At 43.1% G+C, this 12,234-nt stretch overlaps 1 protein-coding gene across 2 annotated transcripts in view; it reads left to right on the forward strand.

Moving 5' to 3' along the window:
* The window catches only part of iqsec1b (IQ motif and Sec7 domain ArfGEF 1b), a 181,351-nt gene that overhangs the window by 150,325 nt on the left and 18,792 nt on the right, over window positions 1-12,234 (forward strand). The window lies entirely within an intron of this gene.

A 12,234-nucleotide genomic window follows, 5' to 3' on the forward strand; every position in this document is an offset into this window, starting at 1 on the left:
CTTGGACCCTTAATGAGAAGCAAGGAAAGACTGAAAACCTCAAATTCCATTCATAATCATCTGCAAATGTGCAGCGTCGCAGTGATTATATCAATCAGCAGTTTAAGTCATTTGTCTATTTTTGCTCGTAAGCTAAAAATGTACCGGCCCTCTGAGCCTTTAAGGCTGGCATTACACAGATTATAAACCCGAGGGTTCATTCTCGACCTTGTTGACATGAACCTTTAACACCAAGTCCATTGACTTGTTAATTCCGGAGCTTTCCACTGTAACATAGATCTTCATCATTTGCCCTGCTACTGTGGATTTTCAAATTTCCATAATTCTGAGCGCCTCTTTGCATCCATGTTGGCTAAAGGTTGAGCTAAAGGTCCAGTGTTCTGTTCTGCTCTTGTTCTGAAGTCAAGCAAGAAAGCAAGTAAAAGTCTCAACTTGAGTTGTTTACTGTTGTTTTTGCGGTGAAGTAGAAGTAGTATCATTAGTTGTAAAAGTTACTAATCTACACCAAAATAGAGTTTAGGTTAAGAATGTTTTATCAACTTTTTAACTTGACGGGTTAAACAAACACAGGACTCTGTCTGACCCAGGAAACTTCTGTTTGAGTCCCATGTCCGGGTCAACGTCGACTGATTTTATCGTAGTTTTGTTACATATGTTACGTACTCAAGTATGTAAGAAGCTAACATACTTTACATCACATATTTAGTTATTTTTACCCAAACCAAGATCTGTTCCTAAAACTAACCAAGTAGTTGTGTTCAACTCAATTCAATGTATAGCCCTAAATCACAAATTTTCGTGTTAGTTTACTTGCTTGACACTAAAACGGTGTTCACACCGCGCGATTATTATCGTTAAAGGGGGCGTGGCTTATCACCGTCGATCTTTTTTGCTATCGACTATGGAAGAAATAACCACTAGTTCTGCTTTATACTTGTTGTGGAAGTCACAAAAACGTTGTATCAAACCCAGAGTTGGGATATTTGAACTCAGGCGAATTCGTGACGATGTTCGTTTTTCCTCAAACAGAGAAAAAATACACTTTTTCGCAACCTGTCGCGTCTACGCATTGACTATATATAAAAATCTGGTTGCGCGTCAAAATTCACGCCGCGTTCGGTGTGAACACAGCATAAGTCCATTTTATTTTCAAAAGAGTGTTTGGAAACTGACGTTTGCAGTGTCGTGCCACTGACCCTGTTCGACATCTAGGCGTTGAGTTAGGAATTGAGTATGAGTTGCAAAATCAGAGTGACACTATGAAAATGTAACTGTAAAATGACAAAATGCTATTTTTACTCTTGGTGTCATGAGATGTGTGTTCCTCCCTGATGGCCTCTCTTCCTCCTCCCTCACTCTGTCCAGCTGTTCTCAGACGCAGTCTGAGCACGCTCAGTCGGGCCCGCTCCCACAATGGCAAAATGTTTATGAATACTAATGCGGCACCTCGGGTCTGGTTCTTTCGCCTGGTTTCAGTGCAAAATAAACACGGTGGGATCTGTTAGCGGCGCGTCCTGCGTCTCTGTCGCTGAGACGAATTAGATGAGCTGTTTGTGAGCGTCTGCCTCGCTGCATGTTTGTCCGGCGGCACCTGCTGAAATCTGATTGTCAGGGAGTTCTGTTATGGACAAAATCTCGTTGGGCTGCCTGAGCCAGGTATGTCATGCAGTGATGATGCACCGTCACCCTCTCTATCTATGAAGGACATCAGAAAAATGCTTCCTGTCTTGAATCGTGAGATAGCATCGGGGCAGCTCAGACCTGACAATAACAGGCACTGGAGATAAAAGCTAAACCCTGAGGTGAAGCACAAATACTGAAAGTGAAACCACAGCACTACGTTAGGATTAATGCCTGAAGTCATTCTCTCTTGCTGAGATTCAATCTGCCAGGATTATTTAGAGGATACATCTGGTTTATTACATCTTGGGTCTTATTTAAGTCATTTTGGCAGCCGTTTCTATCGGCAACAACAGCATTGTAATCACAAATGTAGCTGCTGACGTCTGGAAATGAGCCGACTTGGGTCAAGAAACGAGTCACATGGGTCGAGAAACACGAGAAGTCAGACAATCTGACAAACGACTAAATGTATTTCAAAGAAAAAAGAAACATTATTGAAAAAATATATACCTTTGTGTCTTTTGAACACTATTCATCACTTGTCTGACATAACATAATACTCCTGGAGTCAACACTTAATCAGACACGTGTCATACAGACGTTTATCCCTCCATGAATCTCAAACAAGCCAGTGCTTGTGCTTCCTTCTCATGATGAGAAAGGTTTGATGTTTTACTCGTTATTGGTGGAGCATTTTGCTGGCATTGTTCCCGACTTAATGTAAAATTCATATGTTGACCTTCTTTTTTAATTGAGTTGAATTCATTATATTATTCAAATGGGTTGTTAAATACAGCTGGGAAGTAGTAGCAAAGATGTAATATAAAAGTGAGCAAATCCGAGGCCTTGTCCTTCATACTGGTTTTGTCTCATACTTTGGCCATCATGAACAATAAATTGGTATTTAATTGCATTCTTTGTAGTAGTAAAAAGGATCTTAAACGACTTCAAATGAACCCTGCTAATGCCTGCAGAAACCGTGTCCCATTTGTTTCCCCTGTAAACATCCATTACTGTTTAAATCCTGACTGGCTGGTTAAACTTTGACTGCCCGTACTTACAGTAGGCGTGTGCAGCTTGCCTGAGTACGGAGGAATTGACACTGACAGTACAGGTTTGCTTACTTTCTGTTTTAGCATGCGGTTTGGATCACCTGGCGTAGTAATCTAATCTGGTTGGCTTGTTAACCGTCTGCTGTCCAGACTGCTCGTGTTTCTATTACCCTCGCCAGACTTTGTTACAGCGATGTCACCAAGATCCCAGATTTTGTCGATGCTGCAGGACGATGGTATCATTCCTGAACTGAAAGTCACAGTGAAACAGGAGTTCAAGGGGCTTTAGTTTCTGTTTACGGTTTCAAATGTGGGATGTCTCACCCTGCACTCAATGGCCCTTACAAAAAAAATAATCCAATCAGATGTGGTGTTACTTTAGACATTTTGCTGGGGCTATGGAGGCAGCTGTAGAAGCGCCAGTGTAAATCTACAAAGTTCCCCTTTCATCTCTCTCTTGTCCTCTTCCTGATCTAACAACAGATGAGGGTGTGGCGTATATCAGTCCTCTGTAGTTCTGTATATTCTAAACCCCTCCCCACATTTAAGCGATTCAATCAAATGCGAAATATTTGATTGGAATCCATTGACTGTAAATAAGAATTGGACGTAGTCATTGTAATGTCACCTACTGGTTCAGGAACTGTGGTGTAGAAGCTTTATGAAAGTTATTTTAGCTGTTTCCATCTTGTTTTGTTTGTTTTTTTAACAGAAGTGACCATACATGGACTTCAGAGAAGTGATGTAGAGACGCAGAATATGCCTCTGGTTGGGACCTGTCAATCACAATGTTAATGTAACTTGCTCTATTGGACTCTTAATGGACCATCATTTACTAAATGAACATCATACTGTATTGAAGACTGGAAACTAGAGATCAAGACCATAAACTCATGTTTACAATGTTTACTAAGGTAATTAATCAAGAGAGAAGTAGAGTCATTTTCTCATAGACTTCTATACAACCTTAGGCGTCGCCCCCTGATGGTCAGTAGAGAGAATGCAAGTTTTAAAACACTAGTTTTCCCTCTTTTGTAATTCCTCTTGTAACTGTACATCACAAATCATACATTTCACTGTGAAACAAGTCACATTCCAGAAGTTAAAAATGCTCTAACTTTCATTTCACCAGGATTTTAAACCAACCTATGTCTCTCCCAGAGGTTGCTCAGTATTTACTTCTCATCACAATGCTGCGGCTTCATGGTTACTGTGTTGGCACTGGAGCCAATGGACAGCTCAGGAACAGGGTGGAGGAAGAGTTACAGCTGGAGGATTAGCAGCGATAAGCTGAATAACTGCACGCTGGTCAGTGGTGCTACCACGGCAGAACATAAACACTGAACAGACCCAATGCCATATGGTCATCAACATCGCATCGTCTGACAGCTCCACACTCCGCAGCCTGCTGGATTTATATTATGTGTGTGTATGATTGCTAATGGGTGCACAAATGTATGGATGCTTGCATGCGGCCAGGATTTGTCTTTAAATTAATAATGTGGGCTGCCACACAGGTCGGGGTCAGGAGCAACATGCATGTGCATCATTGGAGCCAGTGGTTGGTTAAGTTAATCCTCTCTCTCTCTATCGCTCTCTCCCTGGGGGAGAGGCTCTGGGAGGCTAAGAGGGCAGGGCCACGGCCTCCCTTTCGAATGCCACACGTGGGTGGGTTCTGAGCTCAGGGATTACAGGGCTGAACTGGAGCCAAACAGCTTTACAGCAGACAGCCAGAGCCACGACCAGCCGTCCGGGCCTCCAGCAAGTTTTAGGTGTGGGGTGATGCAGCTGGGAGGCCGGCAAGAGCAAGGGGAGGAGTCGCCGCCAACATCTTTGTTTTAATGTCAAAATGCACTTATTCCCCAGAGTCTGTAAACAGGACATGACTCATGCAAGGGGAGATAATTATAAATGTGCTGACGTGTTATTGGTGTGCCCTGCGCACATGTGAAAGCATGCTGCAGTCTTTGCTCCAAGTTGGTGGAGGCTAATGGAAAACAGCATTAATGACTTCAGTAAGTTGTTTAAATAGCGTGCATGTTGTTTGAGTACATTTACCTCCGGCTCGTAATTAAGGCAAAATGGATTGTAGAGAGAATTGGGTCAAAAAGTATCATGTTTTTCAAGCGACAACAAACACACTAAAAGCCACCCAGGATACATAAATGCTGCTTTTAAAAAAATTTCAAAAAACAGTGTGTCATCTTTAATTTGCTTGTTTTTTTTACATCTTACATCAGGGCTGGTCCTCGTGGAAAAAAATTACTAACCAAGTACAAGTACCTCTAAAGTGATATCGATACAAATAGACTTTGTACTTAATTCAAAAGTTTCTATATAACTTCGTATAGAGGTATAAAGAGTACCGATAGTTTGCCCGAAACAACAGTCGAGAACCAAAAGGTATTTAGAGAAACAGCATCACACTTGTGACTTTTCACACTACACCACAGATTAAAGATTGTGTCCCGCCGAGACACATGAAGGGACACAATCTAACAGGTACACGGTGTGTAAGTGTGCCTGTTGTATCAGGATATGGGACCATGTCATTGCACATTTGTCAAGAGTTGAGAACGTGAGCTTGTCGTGTTGGCCGTGCAGACACATTTGTCTCCAGGTTCCCCGCTCACACCAGCTGGTCAATTTAATGACCAAGCAGAGCAGAAAATGCAGTGTCTGTCAAACAACTCTATTTCTGTCCCTGCTTTCTGGGAAACGCTCTCATGCTACATGTTAAAAGTAGTAACGCCTGGGGAGTGACGTGTTGTCACCCCAAATGTAAGAGGAGGTGAGCAGGGAGTGGTGGAGACATGCGGACTTTGTAGATGGAAGCAAAGTGGTGTCTTTACTGGTGGTTATTGTTGGACCGGAGCTGCCTCGCCTGCTGAGAAGCAGCAATGGATGTCAGGGTTAATACAAGGACGGCTGTTCCTACTGGTGCCACTCTGAGTCTGTGCAGACAGGTGTGTCCGTAATACAAACCCTTAAAAGATCCATCCTGTGTTGACTTGTCTTGTCTTCAACTACTCCAGAAGGACCCGCCGTTTCATGAATTCCTCTGTGTTTAAGTGCGACTGACAGATAATTAACACACGGATGCACATAGTGATATGACTATAATAACAGAACAATATTCAGCTACTAAATGTTGTCATTTTAAGTCCTCTCAAGTTAAGTTTTTAGATATTCTTGTCACACTGAGCCCAATGCTTTTCATTTGCAATAGATAAATAAATAGTGTTTGCCAAATAGGGCTAATAGATGAATGACATTAGCAAAAAGCTATGGTTTAGCCACCGAGAGCAATATCTCTACTGTCTAATCTTACAATCCTACGCCCTTTGTTTCATGCCCATCGATTCCAAACTCATCAGCAATCACTAGCAACGATCTACCCTTAAATCCCCTCTGTGTTGTTTGCTTTGTTTTGTCGTAAAGTGCTGCTGGGAGACCAAGTGATTCAGTTTTATCAGATGCCATTTTGGATGATGACATTTGTATCCACGTGGCTCTCAATTCTTGACGGTGGACTTCTTATATTTCTTAACCTGTTTGACACAACATGCGGCCATATTTTCTTCTAAGTAAACTGCCAATTTCTTTTTTCCGTCTTACCACTGATGTAATAATCACTAAGTCTGGTTTTAGAGATAGAAAGAGAGACTGAACAAGTAAGAAAAACAGTCATTATTGTTCTTCATTATAGTTTTCTAATGGTTAACCTGTTCTCGCTGTTTTGGTGCCACTAAAGCTTCCCTTTTAAACTTTTATTTAATCAATGTATAGGCATAGTCCAAGTTGAGTCCATAGGAAATCTGTCACATTACCCATTGTATGTTGATGAGCAACTTATCTGTGAGGTTAACACACATCACTTTGTAGCAATTTCAGTTCTGGTTTTTACCAGTGGCAACACTAATGGTGTTTTGTGTAATCTTGGCCAATTGTGGTCCTGGAGACCCCAACAGTACCCGGAACTACCACAAAAGAGAGTTTGAGTTCATTGCCAGTTGTTTATATTTCTGTCTGTGGACATAATTTGTCACCACGATAGCATCGCAACCGTGCAAGACGTAGCCCTGAAACTTTACAGGTGTAAAAAGATACAAATGAAGGCTGAATTTAAAGAAGAGGGTTTGGTCCAAGCAAAGGCGACGGCTTTATGGGGATGGGAAGGAGCCATTAGCAACCCAATGGCAGCTTCATGGTTAGCATCATCCAGAGTTACACTGCTAGAATGCAGGGTAAGGATATGAATGTCCTCTGAGAGCCCATCTTAACTTCTTTTATGATTAACTATACTGAGCCCTAAATTCTCAGCACCTCTCTCTGCTGCACTTTACGTGAACCGTCACCATATGGGAAACATTTAGCTCCTTTTGATTAAGCTCTGTAATGGCCCATAAGAGAGGCATTCTTCTCCAGCTCCCTCTTCGCTCTCATTTATCGTATACTGTAATTAGGATTATTTTCCTTGTTATATGGAGTCATTAAGAAGTTGTTTCTTTGAGGTATGTTTGCAGTGAAGATGTATCACCAGCAGTTACACTGCAGAATCAGACCTTTCGTATCTCTACCCCAAACCAAACCTATTAGCTGTGTTATCTTCGAGCTTTGCGCTGCACGGTTGCTTTGGTTTTCGATAACATCCTTGGCCCACTTGATGCACGCCCGTTGTTTGGGTAATGATGTCATGAAATGAGAAATGGATAGGGGGCCAAGGCAGGGTAATAGGGGGGGAATTACCCTGAACATCAGCACGAAGATGGGAGGGGATGGGAGTCAAACTTTCCCCATAAACTTTATTTGTTTAAGGATAGCTCAGCGGGTCAACTGGCCAAGCAGCTGTTGCTTGTTCTGCTTTCGCTATTAGAAGATTGTGGTAGTGATCAGTGTATAATTTTAAGCACTCTTTTTAGGCCTTTGATCAGCAATTGTAAAGTGGTGATCATCAGATACGGCATGTGTCTTCCATGTGAAGCTGTAGGCTGAAATCTAGAGGTTGTACTGAGGTAAAGCTCACATAACTGCAGCCGCGCCTCCACAGCTAAAATGGTACATCCAGGGGGTTTTCCCAGACCTTTTGCTTGCCGCATAGATTCTCCTGCTAAATATAAAAAGCTCATCTGATGTTATCACCACCGGGGCTTGCTCAATCTTCCGTTTTGTTTTTTTTTGCCACATACTTGCTGCCCCTTCCTGTTTAAATTAAGACTCCCCTCATCTGTGGGGCACCAGGGCTCCCGCTGCCACACGACCCAGTTTCCTCTAGAGGAACTCCCTCCCTTCTTCCTGCAAACGCCCCTCCTCACAAGGCTCCGAAGGGCGGCCAGCTAAAGAGGTGTCCGAGGACGAGGTGCTGCATTTAAGCTCGAGGTGAAGTCACCAAGGGAAGGGTGGTGATGGCCCTGGAGTGTATAGGGACTAAGAAGGCAACATGTGGTGTCTGCAGTGTGCCTCGGACAGGTCCTTGCTGGAGCTGGAATCAGACAGCTGGTAAGCCCAACTTATGTGTGTCTGCTGGTGGTTGAGTGTGTGCAGAAGTCACTACATTTAATGGCTCATCGACGTGTACTTGCTCTCCAATTTGGCTCTGAATTAGGTTTGTGATGCAGGTTGTACATCTCACTGATGGGCCCTCATTTATTCGGGGACCGCTGCCAGACTCGACTGAGATCAATATGGAAAGCATTTATTATTTGCTCTTACTCTTTATTGGATGAGTTGCTTTTAATTTAGTGGGTTTTGTGCCGGACCAGAGCTGCTGATGATATTCATTTGGGATGTGTCAAAGGATTGTACATTGATGAGCCAGTGGTTGATTTTTCCGTCTGCGTGCCAATCCAGTGAATGCAGCGCTGAGTCATATTGTACCGTGCCCTCTAACTCGACTTCATCTTAAAACGGATTCCGAACAGTTACTCAAACGTGAACAAAGGGCATAACAGTCGGAGTGTACAGCGAAACAAAGACAACCAGAAAAGGGAGGTTGTCTGTGTGATTGGCAGGTTGGAGTAATTAATTCATCACTGCCGAGCGACACAGCGAGAAGTGGCTCCACTTGGCGAGGCAGCTCAGCGGCACCAAGAGGGCGTCTCCAGAGGAGGTGTTGACACCAGATCTGTCCTCACATCACCGGCCCCCTCCGCTGGATCCGGCGCGTCACCCTCCCCTACAAACACCTCATTAGAATTCTATCAGCCAGCAATTTATGCACCGTCATGGCATGCCACGGACCTTTTGTGGGTTTCTCGAATTGAATGCTGCAGTCTAACTCAGGAGGGCAGGAGGTGACGTGAACACCTTTTTATGTCGATGTAATCCCTGACATTTGAAGGGGCTCTCCACTCCGTTCACATGCCAAAGTTAATTTACAGGCAGTTTGTGAAAACAGTTGTGTAGTGTCTTCGGGGGCTCTCGAGGAGCTCTGTTGTCGCTGCACTAATCTGGAATTAGAATGGCAAGACTGCATATTATTATAATGAAAGCCTATGTTACAAATGTGTGTGGAGGGTCAGGCTGTTGAACATTCTCTCAATATTATAAAGACGTCTCATTGCAGCTAAAGAACCCCATTTTCTGTCAATGCGAGGTTCATTCCCACATTGTACTCCAAGAGGAGCCCTTTGTCTCAACATAGTATTCTCAGAACTCTGGTCTCTCGTTCCTCCTCCTTTGACCTTTTTATCCAGTTCTCCTCTGCCTTAAAATTAGATTTTTTTTTTTTTTGGTGGGGGGATATTCATTTTAATGAGACTGGATGAATGCTTCGCACAGAGAAGGTTCTCAGTTAGTCGACTCGGTTAGGTCTGACCAAAGTCACCTCACTCCCAGTCTAGGGAAATTGGATCAGTAACACTTTGACCGCTGAGGTGACTCAACCTCTGTGCTGCAGGAAGAAGAGTAGGCTCATACATAATGAAGTATAAAGTGTCTCTTGTATTCCGTCCTCAACACTGAAAGCAGCTGTTTGTCTTGTCATGTTCTCTGAATTAGTTTTTTTTAAACACTTTTAATGGCGTCTGGCTACCTCTGCATTGCTCTGAGAGACACACATTTCAAGCACGCTGAGCCTCCCTTCCATCCAAATGAACAAACTTTTCCAATTAGATGGCCTCTGCTGGAGCAGACGTATTAAGGCCCGCCTTGTAGTCTAATTATCGGACTTGTTCTGCCTGATTCAATGTTCTCCCTTTTGGAATCGAAAATGTGTCGAGGCAATTCACAGGGAGGAGTATGAAGATGCGAAAAGAGTTTTTCAAATGAGCTTTGAGTGTCCGGTGCAGAGAGGAATGACGCTTTCTCAACCGAGAGATGTTATCCCATGACACAGCCTCAGCCTACTTCCCTGTGACTTGGTTCAAAGGCAACTTACAAAATAACTTTGGTTGTTTCCAGGCAGCAATCTCACGTTCTGTAAAGCCAATGAGGAAGTGTTAAAACTTGCATTCTCTCTACTGACCAGCAGGGGGGAACTCTGTTCCTGTGTGAAACGCACAGTCAACAAATTTTTACTTTACTTTTGTTGTGACACTTACTTATTGTAACCCAAACCACAATGTTTTACTGAACATAATCCAGTAGGTTCATTGCCTGACTGTAAAGTTGTTTTGTTTCGATTCACAACAATTTACTTTCACATTTAGGTTGGTGTTGTTTGACCCGTCCAAGACGTTAGAGCAGTCGTAATAATCACTGATGACGCCCATTCAGTCGACTGATAACATGAGAAATGGGTAGCAACCACTGGTTTAGATTATGCCAACGATTCGCCTAGAAAATATACGACCAGCCTGCTTTCATATGTGTATTTTCTATTGTTCTCTGGATATCAACTGTGCTTGGCATAAAGCGATGTAAGCCCTATTAAGTGGGGCCCCCTTGGTAATCTGTTTGTATAAGCCAATGACAGGCATCATTTATTACCTCTGGTCCACAATGTAGGCCTGTTTGGTGCTCTCAGCCTCCTCTGGACATCAAATCTCTTTCCTATTAAAGGTTGTATTTCATCCTTTATTATCTAACCTTGACACATTCTACCACAGAGATAAAGGTCTTTGACAAGGTTATGCAGTGATAGATGCCTCCAGATGATGACCTTGTTCTGAGCTGTTCCGCTTCATCCATCAACCAGTGACAGAAAAAATTAAAAGATATTGAGCGTATTTTGCAAAAGACAGTTGCTTCAAGGTAAAAAAAAAACAAAAAAAAACCTCACATTTCCACCATGGATTGTAACTGGCAAGGTGAAGTTATAGGAAATGAGCGATGTGTGGGCCCAGACTGACATAATGACATGTGGGCCCAGAACGACATAATAGTGTCACCTCACTCTTGACTTGTTTTAAAAAATGGAAGACATTTTTCTTTCTCAGAATGATTGACTGCACTGTTGACACAAGGTCAGAGGGTATGATAGATAGATTGTTGTCTTCTGCTCACTGTAAGTCACTGCTGTGTGTGACCAATCGATGAGTCAAGTGCAGTAAGCCTTACTCATACTCACCATGCTAACCACTTGCCACGTGGAGCGTGGTGTCCACTTCTAAGGTTGATTGAACGCAGCTCTTTCCTCATGCCAGTAGACTCTGTGCCACTGTGCTCTTTTTGCAGAGCAATTGCGATGCTCAAAGGAACTTTCTCTGACTTTTCTGACCAGCAATCCCACTCGGCCTGTGGGAACAGCTGATTCACGTTTCCTGAGGCTGCACGGAAACATAGCAAAGTCTGGGAAAACCTGATGATGTTTCTCAACTTGGGTTTGCGGACCACACATTTGTAACACTAAAAGCCTGCTGCAACACAAGCTCGGTGTGCGGGAAAGACTTGGGCATTTGATAAAGAAGCACCTCGATTTTGCATGATGGGAAGTGTAGGATGCAACATTGCCACGTCAGCATTGATTTCAACCTTTCTTTTTAATTCATCTCTTCTTTGTCCTATAAAGTTCTCTGCGTGGGATCGATAGTACGTCACTAGAAAAAGTCTTTTGACCAAACATCATGGCAGACGAACTGATAATTGACTGCAGGAGTTGCACATATAAGATATTTTAGGTGTGTAATGTTATCTGTAGAAGTAATCTGAGCACTTGATTACATGATGATCACAATCCTATATCTCTAGGACGTCAGCACTTTTCATTATGTCCTCAATTACTTTAGTTGAGGCCATATTTCGATTCCTTTTGCGGAGCTGGCTTCTAATTCCTGTAATTAAACTGATGTCTCTATATAAAACACACTGAAGTCTTTCTATAAAGCTTCAGTCCAAAGAAAAAAGGCTTAACTTCTCAGAATCAAAGGTTTCTGTCTCCAGAAAGGCGACAGCTTGTTATCTTGCACGTTCATAAAAGCAGACTGCCAGATCAGGTGGATGTTTAGCTCTCTTTCTTCCTTCCAGTGGCATTTGATTCCCCAAAGTGGTAGTTATTGAGCTGTGTCCAAGTCCCAGAACACTTTATCCCTCTCAGCTAATCACACCAGCATCTCAGAGGTGCATGGGGAGTGAACAGATCTGCGGTTGACATTTAGCTGCTGCAGTCCGGTGGGGCGCG

This window comes from Clinocottus analis, unplaced genomic scaffold (assembly GCF_023055335.1).
Source record: "Clinocottus analis isolate CAN_PGR_092001 unplaced genomic scaffold, fCliAna1.0.p SCAF_3, whole genome shotgun sequence".
Lineage (NCBI taxonomy): Eukaryota > Metazoa > Chordata > Actinopteri > Perciformes > Cottidae > Clinocottus > Clinocottus analis.